The 25142-nt window shown below is 43.3% G+C and overlaps 1 protein-coding gene and 1 long non-coding RNA gene across 12 annotated transcripts in view; both read left to right on the forward strand.

Moving 5' to 3' along the window:
• Window positions 1–25142, forward strand: part of GRID1 (glutamate ionotropic receptor delta type subunit 1) — a 982837-nt gene that overhangs the window by 155011 nt on the left and 802684 nt on the right. The window lies entirely within an intron of this gene.
• On the forward strand, window positions 7935–18519 carry LOC143843889 (uncharacterized). The gene is made up of 3 exons (XR_013233728.1): window positions 7935–8050; window positions 16883–16952; window positions 18443–18519. It is a non-coding gene; the product is annotated as an uncharacterized LOC143843889 (long non-coding RNA).

Here is a 25142-nt window from a genome sequence, read left to right on the forward strand (position 1 = left end):
AATTTTGGCTGGAACAAATGTGGCACAAGATAAGAGTCCTAATATCGATTAAACAAAGGATCAAACAAAGTCCCGGGGATTTATTTATTAATAATTAGATTTATATACCGCCGTTCCCAGCAAACTGGCTTGCAAGCTGGTTCACAATATTTTTCTGTTTTATATATCTTCATCCAGGGTCCATTAGAACTCACAAAAATACCTTCTCATCTTCATATGAGTCTGGCAGACCACAACTTTGCAGAAGAATATTTTAAAGGATGCTGTTAAAGTTCAAACAAGTGTGTGATAACATTTGCCCTTTAAAAATAGACAGTTGTGAATGCAGTCATTACAATTTTTATAGGTATGTATGAACAGGTGTTTATATTGAATAGAATTTCAAATTGGAGAAGCATTTCATTGAAACTGTGGCCCTGCCGGTTGTCCTCGTTAGCCAACAGATGGTTGTTCCCCCCCCCCTTCTGTTTTATGAAGGAAGGTTTATAATTCACAAATATTTTATTTAGCATGAAGCGTAAGCCAATAAACGCCACAATTGATACTTACTAGGAGTGGGAAGCGAAACCACCTGGCATGCTGGCTAATGGCATCACTGATAAATGACAAACGACATGTCTAATTAAAATGTGTCGGGGGTTTATGCTAAAGAGTAGCCATGTTTGGCATGCCCCCTGTGCTTGGCCAACTGAAGGAATACTTTGTCTTCAGTCAAGTATTTTGGTACCCATTATCAGTGTCTCAATTTCTCCAATTTCTTTGCTCTTTGTAAACTCCAGGAGAACTTTCCTAAAGCTCCTGTGTTGGCCTTGATTCTAAAGGGCCTACTCAATCATGAATATGTATGTGCCATCCTGGTGGAGACAACCCTTTTAAGATGGTGGCTAAGTCTTGGTGGATCTTTCTCCAGCTGTCATAGTTTGAAATCTTCATTTGCTTGCATGGATCTAATTCTGCTTGCCGATGCTTTGCATTTAGGATTGATGTATTAAAACTAGGGCTGTGACCTTGGATGAACAGATAAATAAAATAAGGTTGTAGTTGATTCATATGGACGCCAAGTTCCTGCGGGCAGGGAATCTCCTACTCCTAGCATTTGTTTCCTGCTGCTCGACTAGCAGCTGATAGACGAAAACAGATTTATAAATCACTGTTAGTGGGACAGCATTGTATCACTTCCAAGGGAAAGCTGGAAGGTATATCAGTCTGCTCTAGAAATCTCTGGGGAACTTCTATGGTAAGACCATAGAGTGGTTTCTAGAGCTGACTGACATCATATCTGGGTTTCCCCTGGAAGTGACATAATACTGTTGTGATGGCTCCCCCTTACTCCTCCTGGTTGCTGGGCAACAGATTGGAAAGCCCTTGGATTGATCAGTGAGGGCAAAATGTAATCCTAAGCGAAAACTTCTCTCTTTGAAGGCAGTGGCAGTTTTGGCATGTTTCTTTTTATAGAGTAAGTATGAGAGAAAAAACATTAAACATGGTCCTTCCTTTGGCCAGTGAATGGTTTTTCTCGTTTGTTAAATTACAGGCAGGCTGATACTTTCTTCAGTATCCCCCCAAAGGCTCCTGTTTTGGTTATCAGCACATTTATTCAATTCTATTACATTCATCCGTTGGCTCTAAGGCAGATCATTAATCAGCAAAAACATTTGTAACTGGATGATGGCCCAAACAGAAACTCTTAGCCACCTGATGGCTATTAGAATTCCTTAGAGCTTCCATTGTTTCTCCTGTGCACTGCATGAAGGCAGTTTTGCTGGTTCTTTTAGGTTTGTTTATTTATAGTCACTTAGACCAGTTTTGGAACAGTAGCACAGTTCAGATGAAATATTATGCGTATGTATGTATGCATGTATGTGTGTATGTATATTTTGTATGAACTGTGCTGCTATATATACATATACATATACATATACATATACATATACATATACATATACATATACATATACATATACATATACATACATATACATATACATACATATGTGTGTGTGTGCGTGTGTATGTGTGTGCGTACAGTTCGCTGACCACTCAAACAAATGATGGCAACAACAATAACACAGTAATTAAATCTAAAAAATGTACTTAAAAATTTTTAAAGAAAAAAATTTAAAGAAAAATCTAGGATCTGACTAGATCTCAAAATACAACCAGTCTAAAATTTGTATAAAATGAGGGTACTTATTTGATCATATTTGACCTTTACCAGTGCTGTGTATCTTGGTGGCAGCACAAAATTTAGCAAGGTTGATGGTTGAATGGTTTCCTTCGTCACTTAGCAGCTTCTTTATCATTTCCCTTGTCGGCAGGTCTGAATATCTGTCTAGTACAGATTGCAAAATTTTGCCTCTAATCATCTTATAAAAGGAGCAGTATAACCTCTCTGGTTTCTACCTGTCCACTGTTACAAGGACATAGTCTCTGAAGTTGAGGGACCTTCTTGTAAGGATGTTCCAAAACAGCTGTGGGCAGGATGGAACATCTGGCCAATGGGCAGCTCGACTGTAGAGTGTCTGATTATAATGTAGTACCTTTAGAAAAATTCTCCCATACAGTAAATACTAAAAAAACCCAGCATTTTTTAAACCATGTTCCATTGATACACACTCAATTGATAGAGTGGCAATTTAAAGTAATAGCAAACTCAGGCTGGCCCATTCCAAAATAAGGAATTCCTCACACAGACATGAAGCAACTTCAGTGATCTTGGGCCAATGACTGTCTGTTTCTATCAAACATTGTTGCATGGACAAAAATGGAGAAAAGGAGAACCCTGTACACTGCCCTGAGCTACTTGAATGGACAACTGGGTTAAGAACATGACTGAAAAATAACTAGTTCCCTCAAAAAGCTCTGGCCTGTAGACTTGGACATTTCTCATGTTGTTCTTCTTGGGTAGATGAGTTTGAGCCGTCATGACTGAATCAAGAGGGTTGAATGAATGGCACGTCTGCATCTGCTGCTCTGTCAACCATATCACGCTGAAGTGCTATTATGACCAGAAAAAAGGTGACTGGCATGGGTTATATCAGTTTTGTTTAATATATAAACTCATGACTCCCTCAAAGGCCATTTTCTTTTATTATACCTTCTGGTTCTTCATATCATAATCATAAATAAAAAATAAAATTGACCTCAATTAGCAACTAGGGAGGCATTCCTCAATTATTATTTTACCAATTTGTGTCGTTTTTGTTGGGCAAGGCCATAGATCTCTGTGCTAACTCCCTCCTGGCGTAGCTGAGAACAGAGTGAGGTCCTCCTTAACTTAAATGAAATCAGTGGGGACTGTACGCTTATTTCAGGGCAGCAGTGCAGCCCTATTTGTATAATTTCCTCCCTCATTTGGTTATCGCCGCAAACATCTCCTGAGCAACCGACTAGCAATATCCAGTCCAGAGGTTTATTACTTTAGGTGAGGAACGAGCAACAGCAGCTCTTAAGAAATTTAAGAACTCTCAAGAAACAAAGATTAGGCTATTTTCATAAGTGTCTCTGATGATAATAATGCCAGGGAAGGCACATTTTAAAAGCCTGTGAAATGCATAATTTACACACAGCGATTTGCAAACCTTTTACGGAGGTTGAGACGAGGATTTTAAAGCAGCAGTGTCAGGATTTCAGTGTAAAACCTTCCAAGAGACTAGTGGTAGGTGCAATTAAGAAAGCTTTTTTCGATTTGGAGCTAGTATCGAGGAAGAGCAGGAATCTGGTAATTTTTAGTGTGTGTTCAATGTGATGGTAGGGCCAGCAATCTGTCAGCAGTTTCCCCTGCTTTAGGGTCCTTCATTAGCATTTGCAGGTTGTTAATTTTAACAGGTCTTCCCTTTGGAGGAGCTATTTAAAAACAATTCAACTTTTCCTAAGCTAAATGTCTTTTCTGGTGATTCTTGTCTTCTCCTAAGGTATTGCGCATATGATAGCCTCCGTTTAGTTCTTTTAGCTTCCAGAAGACAGTTCAGGCTTCATTTAATCTAGAACAGCCTTTCTCAACTTTTTTTACTGTTGAGAACCCCGTGGAACATTCTTCTAGCTTCAAGAAACCCCAGAAGTGGCATGATTGTGCAGAATATAGTTGGGAAGCAGAGCTATGTACACGCCCACCCAGGGCCCCTCCCCTTCCCTTCCCACCCCCTCCAGGCCCATCATTGGCCCTTTTACAAAAGGGGGGGAGGCCAACATGACCATATATGGTCATATCACCCAATAAATGTTTAACAAATTCCAGGGCCAACAAGAAACCCCTGGGCTTCACAAAACCCTGGTTGAGAAAACCTGATCTAGAACCTACTTGTTGCTCTTTTTGGCTGTCCACAGTATTCATATGACTCTCTCTTCCAGCACCTCATTTCAAAGGAATCAACTTTCTTCCAGTCTGCTTCCTTCATTGTCCTGCTTTCACGCCCATACATAGTAACGGCGAACACCAACACATGAATTAACCTGCTTTGCTGTTGGTTGCCAGCGATACATCCTTACCCTTAATCATCTTTCCCGGCCCCTCCACGGCTGGCTGTTTTTCCCAGTCTCAATCTCCTTCCTATTTCTTGGTTGTAACCTATGCGGTATTGGAGAGTCAGTAAAGAACATTCAACAACCTTGGCATCCCCCCCCCCCCCAGTGCTTCTAGTTGTAATCAATGGTAACTTTGACACCCTGCTCCTGAAAGACAAGGCAAAAAACAAGCTCTAAGATCAAGTTGTTTCAGTCACAATATGATGAATGGTACCTGTGTGTGTGCGTGTGTGTGTGTGTAAAAGTCAGTTACAACTCATCCTGTCAACAAACTGAAATTGCCAGGCCTTCCGCAAGGGAGGATTGCCATGGTAACAGAATCTAACAGATACTTCATTCTTTCCCCAACCTTTCTCCATGTCATAAAAATCATAGGATCTCATCTTTCTTCCGCCTAAAGATGAGAGGAGATATTTGTCCCGGGTGTTGCCACCTGCTGAAAGGTTTCCGGCTCCTGAAGCCGCACCTGCCCTCTTGGCAATTGCTGTAGAGACCAGAAGCGCGGGCTGGATAGAGGAGTCACCTCGCTCAGCTGCCTAAACTGTATATAATGGCGTGTGAATTGCTGGGGAGACAGGAGGGAGAAGTCCTCAGACGTGTGTGCGTGAAGGAGCGCTCGCAAATTAGAGCCAAGTCCTCCCCGCCCCCCTCCAAGCCAGTCATCTTTTTATTTCCCCTGGCAAATTTATCATCTTTCAAGAGCCCAAAGCTAATAAACACACACCTGGCTCCTCAAGGCACAATTTGCTTACCAAAGCCTCTCCGTGCAATACGCTAGAGGAGGGGGTGGGTGGGGGGGGGGAGAGTCGCCGCACCATCATGGTGTTATTATTACAGTCAGTCAAGATCTGTTTTTATTCTGTTTTATAACCGTCGTCGTATGTTTCCGTAGCAGACTTGACAGCCATCTGCAGGTAGCGAGTTACTCGCCTGACATTCGAGGTGGTGTACTGCGTATCGATATATTGTGACTGGCAACATGACTCATGCTTCCTGGTTGCCTCTTTGTCCCCTTTGGCTGATTCCCTCTTTGGGATGCTTCCCATCATATGTTTTTGAGGTAGATCTCTCCTTTTTTTGGGGGGGTGCTTTGTAGTATGCGCTCAAAAAATTCGTATGTGAACGGGCTGAGGCCAAAACAGATGTGACACAAAAGATCCATGATTAGGATATTCCATTTTTTAAAAATGGTTTTAACCCCGTAATTGATACCACTAAATGGCAGCTTTTGAAGATCTGGGAAGTATCACTTGCTGACAGGGTGTCTGACCCTGTTTGGGGATATACAATGAAATCAGCTGGTCACATGGGAATATTCAAGATTCAAGCACATGCCTGTCTTTTCCCCTCTTGTGATACTTTATCACAGCTCAGCCCTTGTGCCTGTCTTTCCCCCCTCATATGTTAGTTTCAGCTTAGAAAAGATATTTGAAATCATGAAAGAGGCACGGGAACCACCCAAGTCGGCCCAACCATGAAAGAGAAGTAAGTTTAAATAGTTTCTCCCCAAAACTGCCCGAGATGATCTGGTAGATTATTTGAGGCTGTGGTGTGGCTTTCTGTTGTTTCAGAAGGCAGCCATTTTAATCGGCTGTAGAATGGCAGGATCCAAGCCCAGTAGCACCTCCAATATGGATCAGATTTTCGGAGTGTAAGCAAGATTTCCAGGGTGGAAGCTCCCAATGGCATTGGACAATGGGAACTTTGAATCCTGAAAGCTTATACCCAGAGAATCTTGCTGGACTTGAGAATGCCACTGGACTCAAATCAAGGATCAGGTATAGGTCATGGGAAGACCTGAGACCTTGGAGAGCTGCTGCCCGTGTGAGTAGGCAATGCTGAACTTGATAGATCAATAGTTTGATCCAGTGCAAGGCCTGTGTTTGGGCTCCTGCACAAATGAAGGTCAAGGTCAAGAATCCCCTGTGGTTGTTGGAGGGAAGGATTCACATGCCCACCCCAGCAACGAAACCATGCTCGTGCCCATATAAAACTCCTTTGCCTATCAGAAGTGCTTTGGGTGGGGATGGGCATTTCTTCATAATTTTTGCAATCTGTATCCCTGTCACTATCAACTAGTTTGCCTAAATGAGTTGGATGTGATTATCATCAGGTGGATTTATTAGCCTTTAAGGCCAAAAATGTGTGCAAAAGAGCATTCAAAATGAGGTCCTTAACCTTTCAAGAGTGCACCCATTCAATTTATACAAAACATTTAACTGAGCTGTTTTATGCCTATTGGGTAGGATCTACTGGGGTTGTTAACCTGCACCAAGTGAATAGTTTCCAACAAATAAAGTGATTAATTTCAGACCTCTTTTGTGATGCCTGTGGGAAACAGGTCACTATTTATTTATATTTTATAGAATTTTTCTGTGCTATGACTGTATGTTGCTAAGTTGAATATTCCTATTGTTCTGTCTGGTCTGGTCTGGTCTGCTTGGTCTGTTTAGGCTGGAGAGAAGAGGACTAAGAAGTGATATGATAGCCGTCTTCAGGTACTTGAAGGGCTGTCACACAGAGGATGGCGCAGAGTTGTTTTCTGTTGCCTCAAAGGGTCAGACCAGAAACAATGGGATGAAATTAATTTAAAAGAATTTTCAGCTAAATATCTGGAAGAAGTTCCTGACAGTTAGAGTGGTTCCTTAGGGGAACAGGCTTCCTTGGGAGGTGGTAGGCTCTCCTTCTTTGGAAGTTTTAAAGCAGCGGCTAGATAGCCATCTGACAAAAATGCTAATTCTGGGAAGTTAGGCAGATTGTAACTGTGTGGGCAGAAGGGATTGTGTAGGTGCTTGGCTCTTGTGGCCATTTCCTGCATAGTGCAGGGGGTTGGACTAGATAACCCTGGAGGTACCTTCCAACTCTATGATTCTATGATTCCTAGTAGGATTTCTAGAAGACCAGGCACCTGAAACTGGCAGAAACCTCACAACTATGGAGGGTGTAGCTTAGTCTACTTAAAATCAGATTTGGAACAGAGTCATCTGTTATCAACATGGCAAGGAAATCAATTCAGTCCATGTATTCCCTCATCTTCCCTCCAGAGCTCAGAGACCCAAATATGATTCTGTGTTTCCATTTTATCCCCATAACAGCCCTATGGAGAGAGCATCACTGACTGGTCCCTGGTGACAAAAAGTTTGGGGACCACTGCACTAATGCATCAGTCGAGGTGTCAACTAGTAGTTTAAGACTGTGAGCTGGAAATCTTCGAGCCCAAAATTGGCTTACCCATGCATTTGCTTTGTAGCTTCAGAAGGCTCCTGCCTGTAGGCTTCAACTTCTTTTTCCATATGGGTAAATACCGATCTCTCTGGGTTCTAAGGATCACATGACAGAATGGTTCCACGGAATTTCCATATTCAGAGGTAGTAAAGTTCTGAATGTTAGTTGCTAGGGAGCAACAGAAGAGACGTTGGCCTCCATGCTGTGCCTCTAAGCCTTTCAGGGACAGCTGGCTAGCCATTGAGAGAAACAGGATATGGACCATTATTTTGATCCAGCAGGACTATCATTACACTCTTATGTATGTATTACACTTTATGTATGTATAAAATGATGTGAACCTGCAGATGTATGTATGTATGTATGTATGTATGTATGTATGTATGTATGTATGTATGTATCTATGTATATGCATATGTATGTAAAGGTATCCCCTGTGCAAGCACTGGGTCATGTCTGATCCTTGGGGTGATGCCCTCTAGCGTTTTCATGGCAGACTCAATACGGGGTGGTTTGCTAGTGCCTTCCCCAGTCATTACCGTTTCCCCGCCCCCCAGCAAGCTGGGTACTCATTTTACTGACCTCGGAAGGATGGAAGGATGGGTCAACCTTGAGCCAGCTGCTGGGATTGAACTCCCAGCCTCATGGGCAGAGTTTTCAGACTGCATGTCTGTTGCCTTATCACTCTGTACCACAAGAGGCTCTCTCTCTCTCTCTCTCTCTCTGTATATATATATATATACCCAGCTTGCTGGGCGGTAAACGGTAATGACTGGGGAAGCGCTACAACGAAGCGATTTTTGCGGGAGTGTTGCAGGAGTGTTGCAGATTGTGTACGACGTCATGTGGAACATTGAATTAATAGGGTGTACCAAAGGTAAATCTTCTGCTACATTTAAGTCATGCGGAATGGCCCTAAGAACTGACTATGTAGCAGAGCTTTCCCTGAAATTGACTGCCTAACTGGGTGTTGAGGTCGCCCTCACTGGCAGTGTTCAAGCAGCTGCTGGACAGATACTGATCCTGGATATTGTAGGCTGATTCTGAATTGAGCAGGGGACTGGACTAGATGGTCTGTAGTGCCCCTTCCAACTGTATGATTCTATAAATATCTTGCTGCACTGTCTAAAGCGACACATTGTTCCAATAACTTGTCATGTTTTTCCAACAGTCTGCATCACAGTTCAGGTTATACAAGGCAAGAGTTCAGTAAAGCTATTTTTCTGTTTCTTCCTTCCTGGCCAGACCTTTCTGGGTCTCCCAGCCGACCTGTGTGTTCTTTGGCTTCCTTGTTGTGGACTGAATGTTACTATTCCTGCTATGTCCCCGGTTCCCACTTCTTGATATCCAAGAACCCCCCCCCCCCACTGCAGAGGCCAAAACAAGCACATGATTTTTGGATTCAGTTATGCTGCTCAGACCTGTAGGCCCGATTGCTGTACAGAGAGATTCCTAACTTTTGTACATATTGGCATTTAGACCCAGCAGAAATGGTAGTCAGTGCTAATAAAAAAGCTCGGCAGTGAAACATATCATTAAAATGCTTTTTCTCTGGAGAAATGAGGTCAGTCAAGGGGGGAAAATCTAGTAGATTGTATATATTAGCTAGTAAGAAGATGGTGGGAAAAATTAAAATGCATTTTTTTAAAGCTATGAACTGGATGCAAGTCCCTTTGGTGAATTTATTACGTTCTTCAAACACTTTTGGTGTTCATTTGGGGAGGAAGGTGGGGGGGGGGAGAGAAAATACATTTAAATAAAAACGGCCTGTGCTACATCTGAGGTTCTATTTTAATGATATCAGTGCATGTTGAAGCTTAGGCAGAACTTGCTGAAACGTACAAGGAATATGACATGATCTTAGAAACTGGATTTCGTTATTGCTAATTTGCTGGGGGTTTTTATGAGTTGCTTATTTTATGGGATGGTTTTACAAGTGGCTTTGAGTGGTTGCAAGCAGAAAAACAGTAAACAGCTACTATTAGGTGGTTTGTACTCCCCCCCTTTTTTTGTCATCCAGTTATGGCAGATTTATGATGAAATGATAGGGCTTTCAAGGTAAGGGACATTCACCAGTGGTTTGTCATCAGAATCAGAATGCTGAGTTGTGTCTAGAAGCAGTCAGTAAGTGCAGACCTTTCAATCCAAGTGTGATATGGCTGCTGTATCAGCTTGGTACCTTCTCAAAAGAGCTTGATGACTTTCTATTGAGTCTCGCCCAAATCTTAGTCCATGACCTGACAAACAGAGGACACCCATTCTGATCACACTGATCACTGTTTTGTGCATCCTGAATATAGGGATCTGCCTCAAACTACTGGCTTCTAAAGGAAGCACACAGCAAGATAGAAATAACTTTGGCATGAAGAAATTCCCATCTTTTCATGTCCTACCTCTGACAAGGCCAGCCACAATTACTGGCAAAATATAAAGGACTATGCAGCCCTGAAAACCCACAACAACCAGTAGCTATTGAACTTCCTTCGGTTTTTCTATGGACCTCCCACTGAAATGCACAAAAATCATGTCTTTAACATTTTATATGAGGGTACCACTCATTGGGATTTTTGCCAAAATCTTCCCTACCAATCGCATCCCGTGCCCTTTGCGTTAGTCCTTGTCAGACTTCCTGGCCTCTGTCTTTGCCAGCTGAAATATTGGCTGAAACCACCTGATATGAATGCAGAAGAAGAAATTGATCTATTTTTTTTCACACCATAGAAAGATGTTTGTTTTGTATATTCCATTGTTGGCATGGAAAACAAAACCCCAAAGAACCTGGCGGAATAGGATACCCCCAGAGCAATAAAGAGAATGTAATAAAAGTCCATGTTTTGAGAAACCTTTAACATCCAAGACCTCAAAAGCGGAGGCTGGTTTTCGTTTAACAATCCAAGGAAATTATGAGCTGGACAAAAAATTCAAGAGGACCATTGAGCCTGAAGAAAAGGTCACTACCTTGTTTTGTGAGGTTATGGGGTGTAATGTAACAAGGAACAGAATCTGAAATAGCTTTGGCAGGACCTAATGGAAAGATAGGATAACACAGGGGGTTCGAGTCACTGACCTATTGATTTTTTTTAAGCCCCTGCTCTCTAAACAAAAGTTTTATTGAGAATTAATCTTAGCATCTCGGTCATTTTATTTTTAAAAGTGCAAATCGTTCTGCGTAGAAACACATAAAAGTGGGAAGGAGCAACTGACTGGATAAACTGGATAAACTGTCCCCTGGTTGCACTTGCAAAGGGTCGGTAACAGCCAAAGGTAAGTCCCATTTGTTGGCAGAGTTTAGATACACAGAGGGGTAAAGCCCCAGGCTGCTTAAAACAGTAAACAGTTTTATTATGAAGAGGAACAACTTTGTATAGAAAGAGAGAAGAGAAAGACCATTCCAGTCTTTCTCTAACTTTCTGTCCATCGTTCTGGTGGCAAGCAGGCAGGAAGTGTCCTCAAAGGAGCAGGAAGTCTCCAATGAGCCAATCAGGACAGTATTTGAAAAATTCCAAGAAGTTCCTATTCTAACTGAGCTAAATACACCTCTCCTTTCATGTAGGGCATTCTTCATATTCTCTTCACACACGCTGTAGATCTTGCATATTCCAACAACATATAAGTCACCAGAATAGAGAGCCGCATCTCTTCAAATGAAATAAAACCTTCACTTCAGCTGGATCATGTCCATTGTTAGGATACAGATTTGACCCACCCTCCAGAGATCTGACCTAAATACACTGCAGTCCCAAAGAGCAATGGCATCTTGCTTTTGGCTTCTGGGTATGGATGCCAGGGATCCCTTTAAACAGCTGCATATTCAATATATCGCTTGAGGTCTGCTTTAAATGAGATGCCAGAGATTTACAGTGCTGCAGGCATGTGTTCTATTCCCCTATCTGTATTGCATTTAAATTTAGTCAAGTTGCTTCTTTTTGAGGTGGACTCTTGAGGGTATGAAAGTTTTTTTGGGGGGTGGGGGAGAATCAACTATCCCAAGAGTTACCATGTCATCTGTAGTTCATTATGGGATCCACAATGCTCAATGTTATGCCGTTAATAATGTTATACATTTACAATCATGATGTTCTTCCTTTGTTTTGGATCACAAATGACATGTCCTGCATTGTATCCCAAGTTCAAATGGAAACCGCCCTGAGCTATAAGGGAGGGTGGCATATGAAAATAATAAAATAAATAAAATAAATGGAAATGTTTCTATGGAGTGCCATGTTAAGCAGTTGTGCCTTACACAGGTTCATTAATTTTAATGTAGTGGTTGCCTTCTGGACAGTGCTTTCCTTAATATGGGTGCAATCGTGAGAATGAATAGGTGTGGAGAGCAGCAGTGCACATCTGCCTGCAGGAGGGTGCAATTGCCAGACTTTGGTTGGAGAAGACTCTCAGGAATACCCTTCTGGACCCTCACAAATGGAGGTGTGGCAGTGGTTCAAGTCGTCCTTGGCAATGGATGAGTTGGATCCCCCACTTTGTTCTACTAATAGTAACATCTCCCTTTGCTGCCACTAGTGGAATGGATCTGAGTGATGCACCCCCACTGTTTGGAGATGCACTCTCTTGGTCTATGAATTGATTATTATTTTATTTATATCCCGCCACTCCCACACAGTGGGAATTTTGAATTTTGCTGTGCATGCCTTTTAAAAATACTTTTAACATTATTTTTTTTCACATGCAAGGTTGATTATGGACTGAATATGCGGCCTTCTAGAGAGAGGTTCAGGTCTTGAATGAGGTGTCTACAACATGATCATCACTACCTTTTTAAGGCTATAAGGGTATGGTTGAAAGCCTCCTGGTAGATAGAGATCTCCTACTGATCTCTAGGCAGAAGAAAATAGCCACTTTGGAAGATGGACCCTATGGCATTATACTCCATTGATGTCTATCCCTTCCTTCAGCCCTGCCCTCTTCAGACTCACCCCCAGCTGTTTCCCAACTCAGAGCCGTTGACCTTATGAAAGGGTGACATTATCATGACTCTTATCTTCTTCCTGTGGGTTGCCATGTTAGTCTTGTGATGCAGGCAACACTGTAGCATTTGGCTAAAATTCTATGGAATGCTAGAATGTGCCTGAGGGACCGCATAATTAACTAGAGAGCCAGTTTGGTGTAGTGGTTAGGAGTGTGGACTTCTAATCTGGCATGCCGGGTTCAATTCTGCACTCCCCCACATGCAGCCAGCTGGGTGACCTTGGGCTCGCCACGGCACTGGTATAGATGTTCTGACCGAGCAGTGATATCAGGGCTCTCTCAGCCTTATCCACTTCACAGGGTGTCTGTTGTGGGGAGAAGAAAGGGAAGGCGCCTGTAAGCCACTTTGAGCCTCCTTCAAGTAGAGAAAAGCGGCATGTAAGAACCAACTCTTCTTCTTCTATATTCCCTGGAGAGTGCTTTGCTCTGCCAATGTGAACAGGCTGGTGATCCCTGGTCTGAGAGACATGTGCTTGGCCTCAACCAGGGCTGGGGTCTTCTTGGTCCTGGCCCTGGTGGAAAGAGCTCCCAGAAGAGCTGCAGGCCCTACAGGAATTGCCACAGTTATGAAGGGCCTGCAAAACAGAGCTCTTCTGCCAGGCATTTCGTTGTGACCAATGAGCTGAGGGAACACCATCACTAGGGCCCATCACTCTCTCCCATCCTGGACTAAGAATGGAGCAGAGCTGCCCAATCAGTGAATTTGGAATAACAAAGCAAAAACAGAGACACAGCAGATAGATAACAAAATACAGTAGCATAGCTGATACTGTGTAAGCGTGTGCTGATAAGCCAGAACTTAAGAAGGCAACCAAATTCGGCTTCTAGTGCGTCCTGCTGTTTCTCTACACATCCTTAATGTGGCTACTAGCCCTTAAACTGTTGCTGAACTCCTGTATCATTTTCCTCCCATTGAAAAGAGGTATACAGTTGTGACATCTAATGGTTAAATTTCTTCAGTTTTGTGCAGATGCGAACCTGGTTAGAAACCTGAATGGTTGGTTTCATGTGGAAGCAGTTTATAAGGCTTAAAATATAGACATTAATGCATATTTTCTTTTTAAAAAATGCCTTCTACACTATCCATTACTAATGCACTTCTAAATTGGCCATCAAGAAACGTAGCAAGTTATCTTATTTAAATCTGACAGCTAATGCTTATTAAGCTGCTGACCTAAAAAACATGCTTTTATTAATTATGCATTCAACGTTCGGTAAATATCTTCTAATTTTTAACTTAATTTCAACAGTAGTCTGTTTCGGTATTTAAGAGCCATATAATTACCCTAGTAAGTTACATTGCTGTTAAATCCAGGGCAGTAATTTTCAATCCAATTAGATAAAACCTGTTCACTTTGTTACTGGGCATTAATTCCATATCTTTCGTTTGAGCAGAATCTGGAAAAGAAATGTTGTTCTAAACTTGCCGGAGCATTGCATTAATGTGCAATGTAATTTTTGCAGCGTATTTCACCCAAAGATCTTGCATCATTTTTTTTTTGTGGGTAGCAAAGTGATTGTCTCACTGTGAAAAGAACCACTTTACTCTTAAAAGGGTAATGCCACTGCTTTTATACTTCCCATCATTCAACTAAATCACCTATTGATCTTATACAAGTCAGTGGCAAAAAAGAAAGCTGTATTATTGGGTAAATCATGTTCACTATTCCTGATTCATCTCAGGCCTACTCTATACAATCAGCAAGAGGTTTTTCTTTTCTTTTTTCCTACTGGGATTGCAAGGGGACTGCAAGGTGGAGAGTTGACAGCTCTGGGCTGGGTTTAATGCTATGGAGTTCTCCCTTCCAAGAGGCCACTTTCTCCAGGGGGTCTCCATTGTCTGGAGATCAGTTGTAATTCCAGGGGATCTCCAGACCCTACCTGGAGGCTGGCAACCCTAGGGAAGACAGTAGCTTTGAATGGGGGCAATAACACTTTTTACCCAGACCAACTAGACTGGAAGGGAGAAAGAGCCTAGCTTTCTTGCTTTCTGCGTTTTTTGTAGATTCTAGAAAGTTTGTCTGTCTGCAGAGGGATTTGGACATTTGGTGACTGCTCCAGAAGGGGATACCAGTGAGGAATAATTCCCCTGCTTGTTTCTGCTGACTTGTGTGCCCTGGTCATAACTGGTAATCCTTAACAGAAAACAGAAATATAGGAACCCCGAGGATCACCAATCCCCTGCACAATGCAAGAAGTTCACAGTTACCCCCTCCACTCCCTCAGTGGCCCTACTCTATGTCCAAAAGAAGTCAAGTAACTCCAGGCATTAATGTAAATCCACTAATCTAATATAGAATTGCCAGACCCCCCCCCCACCTTAGAGGTGGGTTTTTTCTGACACCAGCCCCTGTCCCCAACATCTGGCCAGGTGGGTTACCAGTAGAAAGAAAAAGGCTTAGGATGTGATGACATCATGCTAGTTACTTCTAGGCGATGCCCTAGTATTTGGGCAAAAACTCTATTGTAGAAGCTAGTTTTACCATAGAGTTTTTGCCCTGATACCTGTGATGGCCTGTCCCTGGCTGGGCTGAAAATCCCAACTTTCTCCCTGTGGGTAAGGAGATGCTGGTGGCAGTCAGTTGTGCTGACCCTGGAACTGGCAGCATTCCCAGCTGTAGTTATCAGACCTGGCAGGAAGTCAGCAGCACAGTGAGAGTCTTACAAGGTCCCAGACAAGTTCCTGGGAGAATAAACAACAACAAGCAGTCCATTGCCAGAGCCTGAGCAGTAGCTGGAGGTGAGTCAGGACACGGTCTAGAAATCAGGAGGCAGGTAGCAAGGTAGAGGTTCTTCCCCCTCCTCTGCCTCATCATGAGCCTCCATTAGCCTCTGACAATACCAGAGCTGTCGTGATGATGTTACTTTCTGTATGATGCTGGCAACGTGGCCTGGGTCTTGTTCTTTCTCCTGGTAAGTTCCCCCACTCCCCGCCAGTTGGCCGGAGGGACCTGGCTAGCCTAGTCTAATGCCTTTTTTTTGGGGGGGGGTATTCTCTCCAGGAGGATTTCAGTCTTGAACACCTTGGTTAATTTATAATTCTTATAAATTAGGGCAAACGTCTTAATGATGGGGAGATCTAAAGATCCTTAGAGCACAGAAATAGTTGGGAATGAACCGTGCTTGTGATTCAGCCAAGGGTATTCTTTTTCAAATGAAACTGAATGGCTGTATTCTGGTTTAACAGTTTTTAAACTATTAAGTGCTTAAAAAAAAAAAAAACAAGAACCACCCTGTGCTACTCTGATATTGGGATCAAAGACACTTAAATACATTCAGGCAATACACACACAAAAAAATGTAAAACTGTGACTTGTATTACAATTAGCATTATTGTACAGTGTGAATACTAGAGATCTGTTATGAACCCTGCTGTTAATGCTAATATGGGGCCAGGTTTTGTGTCCAGTTCCCATTAATTATTTCCTTAACTCCCTCTGGAGGTATGACCCGCCCTCCGAGGTGAATGTTTTGCTGCTGCATTAATCTAAAGTAGTTAAGTGAGAATTCTTACCACACTGAAGCCATTTGCACCCCTAATATCATCAGTGTTTATTTCCCATCACCTTCCCCTCCGTTGGAGCTGAACTCTGCTTGCATTCCGTTTTCTTTTAGTGAAAAGTTCAATAATCTTAGAAGACAGAGGAGGTTTGCAACATCCCAGAACAATTAGGTATAGGCTGCTCTATAATATTCTGAGTATGAAATGGTAATCATTGGGTGGAGGGAATTGTGGTGCGAAAATTATGACCTTGGTGGTTGAAGATTGTGTTAACAAATACACTTGTTCACGGCTGGGCAGATGGCGTCTGCAAAAAAATGGAAGCGTTCGGTGATGTCTACAAATGAGGGCTTTGAAGACCAAGCTAATATAATTATATGTGTCTTAAAGAAGACAAGCAGGAAAGCAATAAGTACATCAGAAAAGTTCATTTGTTAAATGCATGGGGATGCACACACCAAAGCGTTCATCATTTTTGCATTGTTGATTTAGCTTTATAATACTTTTAGGTTAATATAGTAATGGCCAGAAAAACAAAAACATTGCCCTGGAGACGTGAAGGCCAGGAAAACAGTGAGAAAATGACGGCCAGGAAGGGTCTTCTCCCCTTCTTCCCAATGACTTGTTTTCGTTATTTTCCAACAGATAATTGACAATGGCTTCTTTTGAAATACTTTCTCTCTTGGAATGACAAAGTGAAATGTTTTGTGACAAGGTAAATATATGGCAGCTACGCCTCAAGCTGCCATTTTACACTCTCTGATTGCTTTCTAATAGTTACGTAAGTGTGTAATAACAGGGTAGAGCAATTTGTAATCTTGGGAAGTGACAAAGGGATGTGTGAGCAACCTCCGAGAAGCCTTGTATGTCTCAAAGCACTTGCCTCTCTCTTAGAACCTGTTGTCTGTTCCCACCAGTATTTGTAGATGATCATTTTCTGGGCTTTTTCCAAATGTTATTTTCTTCTGTCTCTGGATCACGCTGGAATTGAAGAAGAGAGGGTGTTGTTTCAGGTCCAAATAAGGAAACTTATTTTTTTTCCAAAAAATAATATTGAGGGGCTGAGTTCTCTAGGGCAGGGGTAATCAACCTGTGGTCCTCCAGATGTCCATGGACTACAATTCCCATGAGCCCCTGCCAGAAAACGCTGGCAGGGGCTCATGGGAAATGTAGTCCATGGACCTCTGGAGGACCACAGGTTGACTACCCCTGCTCTAGGGCTACCAAACTCCGGGTAGCACCGGGAAGTCTCCTGCCATTGATCTCCAGGTGACCAAGGTCAGTTCATGGAATCATGGAATCACACAGAACTGGAAGAGACCACCCAATTCAGGCATCCCCTCCCAATAAGAAGATTTTCAGGTGCTAACTGCAGATTGGCAGTGCTATGAGAATGGCCTTCTGGGATCTGAGCCGTTGAAAGGCAGGCTTGTTAAAATACGCCCCGGATAAGAGTGGAGAAGCTATTGCTAAGGCTGCTTTTCTAAGGAGCATTCTGCCAAAGCCAGCCTTGAGTCCCTAATTTCATTGGGAGAATAAAACAAAGTTAAGAAATAAAAATGGATTTCTTTTTAGCCTCCCACTGTAAGACTCAAAGCACTTTTTGATGCGGTTAAGATAGGATGGCGGGGAAGGGTAGAGGGAAAGACCACTTAGCAGGGTCAGGACTTGGGGGGCAAGCCACCTAGGAAGGAAAGCATCTCCGTCTCTCACTTGGCTGAATCCTGACATCATTTTATGCCCGGAAGATAGGATGCTCTTGTTTGCGCACCCCTGCCCCTAATGTCAGATAGACAGAAAGCATTGAGCTATTTATCGGAAATGTTGGCTTCCTTCGAAGAGGCAAAGTCTTTAATCTCTAGCAGCACCATTCTGGGGCACGGATTGTGTGTTTCAATTTTTTCTTTAGAGTGCAGGCTAGAGCTTCAGCCAGTTTCTCTGATATATATATATATATAACAAGATTGCAATATATCAATGACACAAAGAGAGGGCATATAGAGGTATGTTAAAATATTTTTTTTCAAAATCATAGAAACCTTTATTAAACCTGTAACCCGCCATGAGCCAGCTAGTCTGGGAGTGGTGGGAAATAAATTCAATAAAGAAACAAACAAAAATATCAACATGGGAAGGGAAGAGGAACTGATTTTTTGTCATCCCCTCGCCACCTGTTGAGCTCACCCTGCCCTTGCTGTCTTCTAGCCTGAGATGGACAGAGACTGGTTGACCCACAGGTTCAGGAATGGGCTGCAGCATGCTTCCTACTTCACTAGTGGCTGGCACATCTTCTCCTCCATGAGTCTTGCTCCCTTCCCCCCATGTCGGCCTGTCCGGCCAGCTCATATCTGGGGCTTGTCTTGGTCTCCTGACTGAGGGCGGCAGCATCGGCTGAACTGCATGAGGCTCTTGGCTCTTCCCCCATTCCCAAATCTGGTCTCCTTGTGAGGAGGGATCAAGTCCACGCCCAGTCCATACACCAATGATACCTTCATTACACTCCTCTAAACATTCCTTACAAACATACATTTCTTCCTTCAGGCATTTGAAATTTAAAATTTGAATCTCCAGTTTTGTAACCAACATGCTTTTACAGGTCCATTGCTAATTCTGCGTCGCTTCTAAGAGGGAAGGCCTTTCATCTCCTGCAGTATTGTGTTGAGGCACGGATGGTGTGCTTTGATTTTTTTTCTGGTCCGCGCTCCCATCAGCTTCATGCCTCTCAGCCTACTTGACAGCAAGAGCGGCCTGGGAACGCTCATTAAATAGGCAACAAATGAAAAGGGCCGGTGGCTAATAAAAAGAAGTTGACCATTTTTTTTTACATGTGGGTAAAAACAACAAAACAAGACCTGGAATCTGACACTTTGGCATTTCTTTGGCTAGAAACAGGATGCTTGAAGGAATAAGTGCCAGGAAATAAAGAGCTGTTTTATTGTTACTCCTTTTTTTACTACCCAAAGGAATCTCAGAGTGGCTTACAATCACTCCCCTTTCCTCTCCCCAAAACAGACACCATGGGAAGTAGGTGAGGCGAGTTCTGAGAGAACTGTGACTGGCCCAAGGTCACCCAAGTGGCTGCAAATGGAGGAGGAATGGGGAATCAGACCCAGTTCTCCAGATTAGAGGCCACTGCTCTTAATTGCTACACCACCAAATTGGAAAAAAAAAGTTTTTAGTGGGCCTGCATTAAGGGTCTGATCCCAGAGCAGCTCTGTTGATCACTGGTCATCCAGCTAGAGCAGGGGTAGTCAACCTGTGGTCCTCCAGATGTCCATGGACTACAATTACCATTTGCTGGCAGGGGCTCATGGGAATTGTAGTCCATGGACATCTGGAGGATCACAGGTTGACTACCCCTGAGCTAGAGGGACAGACACAAAATAGTAGTGGGGCCACCTGACAGCAGGTAGTAATGAGAGGGGAGGTACTGAAGGGGAAGCACTGTTGCCCACTCTCGTCTCCTTTTATTTATTTATTTTTTGCTACTGAGTCACAGCTGAGTTATGGCAACCCTGGAGGGTTTTCAAGGCAGAGCAAGAGGTGGTTTACCATGCCAGGCTCTGCATAGCAACCCTGGGCCTTCTTGGTGGTCTCTAATTGGTGGTCTCTAAGTTCCTAATGGGACTCTTTGAGTTCCGCAGGGCCTGCAAAATGGAGCTCTTCTGCCAGGCATTTGATTAGGGCTGGGTGGTTGATCCCTCCTTCCCCGACTTTGGTTCCTGTGCATAGTATTAGACGGCATCAGGAACCTTATGTCATCTGGTCTAGAAAAAACTGCCAATCACTACAATCGTCAATACCATCCTTAATGGTCCAGTGCGTGAGAAGAGGTTGATATTATGTTGTGTATACTGCCAATTTTATGATGCTTGGGCTTGTTTTTAGGATTACTGGAGGTTGTTTTAAGATATGTTTTATGATGTGACTTGTTATATATTGTTTTATTTTTTTCTGTGAACTGCCGCAAGCCAGCTGGCTGGGAGCAGCGGTATACAATAAAAATATACAAGTATACAAGTAATAATAATAAATAATCCAAGTACTAACCAGGACTGACCTTGCTTAGCTTCTGAGATCTGATAAGATCAGGCTAGCAAGGGCCATCCAGGTCTATGGGGCAAATCATGGAGGGGCAGAGAGGTAGTGAAGAAATGCAAACGAATTCAGTGTGGTTGTAAGTTCAGAGGGTGTCTGAAGGAGGCTCTTGTTTCCAAGAGACTGCCTGGCCCACAGATTAACTGTGGCCTAGTTTGATCCCAACAGCTGGTTTAGGGTTGACTCAGCCTTCCATCCTTCCGAGGTCGGTAAGATGAGTACCCAGCTTGCTGGGGGGTAAACGATAATGACTGGGGAAGGCACTGGCAAACCACCCCGTATTGAGTCTGCCAAAAAAACACTACACAGCGTCACCTCAAGGGTCAGACATGACTCGGTGCTTGCACAGGGGATACCTTTACTTTTATAATCCGGACAGCAAAAGAAAACTGTGATCTAGGAGGGTGATCCCTGATTTGCTGTCCATGGTGCTGCACATGGGGATGGGGAGCCTCCTGGGCAGAGTCTGCACTTTCTTTCTTTATTCCATTGTCAATCCTGTTGAATTCAGATCGCTTTGAACTCGATTCTTCCTTCCCCCCCCCCCATTGAAACAGGAAAGTGTTCTGCACGTGGTTAAGGAGGCTCAGAAGGTGGGGGGGGGGAGCCAAGCCTCTTTCTTTTCTTGAAGGGGGGGGAGAGGAGCCAGGCAGGGAGCCTCTTTCTTTTCTTGGAGGGGGGAGGCAGAGGATCGAAAAAGGCAGAGGAGGGAGGAAAAATCCAGGACTGACAGAAGTTGAGAGAAATTAGGGGCTTCTCCTTTAAGGCAAGCGTGTCACATGACCAGGTGTAGCCTATCAGAGGTTCTCTACGGAGCTTTCTTTCCCAATCTGGAGCTTTCTTTCCCAAGCTGGATATTCAGGCTTAAAAGCAGTCTGAGATATCGCACAATAAAGGTAGGGTCACACTGGATCAATCCTTCTTGCTGCAGAAGGAAAATTTAAATCGCCCAAAATACAAACAGAAATCGCATTCTGTGTAGAGGGCAGGGACTGAATCAATCTGGTGTTGGAATAAAAGCTCCATGCAGTTCCACTCCCTGGAAGTGAATTGGAGGTCTGCAGCAAGAAGGAATATTTCCCTTGAATCCCCCACCCTCTGGATCTTGCTAACGCTTCTGACCTGATTTCATGAGATCTGAGAAACCTAGCAGTGACAGACCAGGTGGGAAACCACCAAGGAAGTCCAGGGTTTCTATAGAGATGCAGGCAACGGCAAGCCACCTCTGTTTGTCTCTTCCCTTGAAAAACCAACAGGATTGCCATAAATCAGCTGCGACTTTATCTCTGTCTCTGTCTCTGTCTCTGTCTCTGTCTCTGTCTCTGTCTCTGTCTCTGTCTCTGTCTGTCTGTCTGTCTGTCTTGTAGTCTGTAGTATACAGCTTGGGATATTGTTATCTGGAACTACCCCTTCTTTCTGTGTAAAACCTGTCCCTAATTTAGATTTCCATAATAAGTTCTTAACAACGCTAAGACCCTTGGTAGTACCACATAGTACACAGTAGTATATATCCTTTGGCGAGCCCCCTCATAGAAGCACGTCTCCAAATGCCTCCACTTTTTGGCTTTTTGTTTACTATCTCCTTTAAAGCCCTTTGCCTCATGACATTTTGTCTGATTTGGATCCTATACAAGAATAAACAAGGACAAAGAACCTTTTATTTCATGTAATCTGTATAATTTTACTACAACTATAGTAGCCTTGGGATAGTTTTTTTCTCTTGTATTGCATTCACTACAAACCGTCCCACTTGTCTATATTTGCTCATGACATTTTGCCAGCTGCCCTGCTGTTTTTGACTCTTTTTCTAAGAAGGTCCTTTTCTTTGGGGAATTGTTCTGATTAAGGTCCCCTCCCCCCCCGCCTCAGTTTCATTGCGTAATCTGCTATTTTCTTCTTGGTTTTGTTGCTGTTTTTATTCTTGCTGGCCACCTTGTGGGTATGTATATGGAGGAATGAGATCAGAGTCATTCAGATGAATGAGTGAATGACTGAGTGAATGACTGAATGAATGAATGAATGAGAAAGATGGATACAAGATGCAATTTGAAGCAGCTTTTTGTTTTGCAAGCCAAGGTGACCACAGGCATGCACAACATTTAGAATTCTCCTTTTATTTTTATTTTTTTTTATTTTATTTATTCATATTTATATACCGCCCTCCCCGAAGGCTCAGAGCGGTTTACATATAACTGAAACTATACATGAAACCATACATATAATAACATTAATATTATTAATTGATAAACTGGGTGACAGTATAACATAACAGTATATCATCACATAAACAGTGGTAACTCAAACAGGTCCAGGAGTCTTAGTGGGTTTCTGGGGGGAGGGGGGGCAGGGACCCTGCAGATGTTGGTTGGTTGGCCTGGCCTCAGCCAAATGCCTGGCGGAAGAGCTCCCTTTTGCGAGCCCTGCGGAACTGTTTTAGTCCCGTCAGGGCCCTGATCTCCTCCAGGAGCTCGTTCCACCAGGTGGGGGCCAGAACAGAGAATGCTCTGGCCCTGATCGAGGCCAGGCGAACTTCTTTTGGGACAGGGACCAGTAGCCGGTTGGCGGCAGCGGAGCGTAAAGCTCTTTTGGGGGCATAGGCAGGGAGGCGGTCCCTCAGGTACACTGGGCCCTGACTGCGTATGGCCTTGAAGGTAATTACCAGAACCTTTAGCCTTTTCTCCTTAAGAAAGGAGCCAGGGAGAATCACGATGTTTCTAGTCTCAGCTTCATTTAAGTTGGAACGGTGGGGGTGGTGTGGAGAGACCAAATCTTCCCTAAATCTCTGGCTTTACAATTTTTATTTACTTAATGATTAATCTGCAAAGGAGAGCAAACTAAATCAGACTGTCATTCCCAGCAGGACTGACCTAAAAGTCTGTGCTCATAAATGTGTATTACAGTAATCTATAAATTGTGTTGCCCCCTGCTATTTCACTTGTTCATGGCGCCTTTCCAGTGGGCTATGTATATGCCACAGTTTGCTTAATTGCATTTGTAGCCCAGTTTTACTCTAAGGAGTTCCGAGTATCTTCCATGGCGTTTGATTCTTTAAAAAAATCTTTACTCTGTTTAATGAGTCCAGTCAAACTTTGGATGTGGCTCATACCCAAATACCTGTCAATAAGAGAGCCAGTGTGATGGCCAGTGTAGCAGGTACAATGTCAGACCATTCGATTTATAATCATCATGGATAAAATTGGAAGCCTCTTGCCTGCTCTTTCTTTCTTTTTTACTTCCTCTTTTTCTTTCTTTTACCTTTCGCTTCCAGTTTGGTAACTTACATTTTTCTTTTTTTTCCTTGTTGATGATGTATTTTTTAAAATGTTTAATAAAAGTTTGATAGTAAAAAATGATTAGGATCTGGGATGCACAGATTCAAATCTCACCTCTGGCATGGAAGCTGGCAGCAGAATGTGTGTGTGTGTGTGTGTGAGAGAGAGAGAGAGACAAAGAGAGAGAGACAGAGAGAGAGAGAGAGACCTTGGGCCATTTGCATAGTTGCCAACCTCCAGCTGGAGGGCTCCTGGAGTTACAATTGAACTCTGGGTGGCAAAGTTAAATTACCCTGGAGAAAAATGGTGCTGGGGGGGGGGTTCTATGACATCCCTTCCCTCCTCAAATACTACCCCCCCCTAGAGTCCAACCCTTAAAATCTCCAGGAATTTCCCAACCCGGAGCTGGCAACCTTATCCAGTTGTATTCTCTCAGCTTAACCCAGTTTACATGGGTTGGTGTGTGAACAAAATAGAAGGAGTGGAGAACAATGCTGTAAGATGGTTTTGGGCTCCACTGGGGAGAGGGCTCAGTCAGATCTCATCGCCTGTCCTTGGAGTGACTGTATTTTGCTATTAGCCACAGCAGTGATGTTCTGTGGTCTGCAGCAGTGATGTTCTGTGGTCTTGATCCTTGGGGTCAGCAACAGTGGGAAAGCTTCTGGAGTTCTGGCCACCATGTGATGCAGAGCATTGTTCTGGATGGGCTGTTGGTCTGATCCAACATAGCCTTAATTTTCCCTTGCAATCACATGGGCTTTCACCTAGCTTCTCTAAGCTGAGTTTGTTATTTCTGTTTGGTTCTGGAATCCGTCAAACATCTTCATTATGCTGTATGTTAATTTAGTGCCCACCCTCTACCTATATGTTTTGGTTGAGGGGATTCTGTTTCGCTGTTATCTGAAGAAGTGTGTCTGGCACAAAAGCTTATACCTTGAATAAAACCTGGTTGGTTTTTAAGATGCCCCTGGACTCCCAACGCTGCTCAACCTCTGCTTACTTTAGTGGAAGCACAATTGTGTCAGCAAAGAACAGACGTCACACGCAAGGGTCAGTTCTATTTGTGTTTCTTTGGAGAGGGAATTCAAGGAGCCATTTCTGTTCTGCTGTGGAAGTCGTATCAGAATACATCTCGGGTGAGGATACGTAAGAATTTTATTGCTGTGCATCATCGTCTTTGGCATTTCCAACCAGAACCGAGAGTTATGGGACAAGACTTGATGCTTTTGGAGGGGGGGGGGGGAGTCATCCACTTTAATTTCCTTCGTTTTCAATATATTCTCTTGTTGTGATTGATATTGCTTCAGGTAGCAGTGATATATTTTAGGCGTTATCTCCCTGCTTATTGCATTGATATTACAGTATATTTCATCTCCTGCTTGCGGCGATGACTGCAAAGTTAGGGCCTCCATAGAACATCGTCTGGATAATGGGAGCACAACAGCTCACACTTTACTTCCTCAATGTCTCCAGAGCAGCTTTGCATGTGCATTAAAAGCACCAGGGGTGTCTGTTTGCTCAAGCACCGAGCCAAT

Source organism: Paroedura picta, chromosome 8 (genome assembly GCF_049243985.1).
Source record: "Paroedura picta isolate Pp20150507F chromosome 8, Ppicta_v3.0, whole genome shotgun sequence".
Lineage (NCBI taxonomy): Eukaryota > Metazoa > Chordata > Lepidosauria > Squamata > Gekkonidae > Paroedura > Paroedura picta.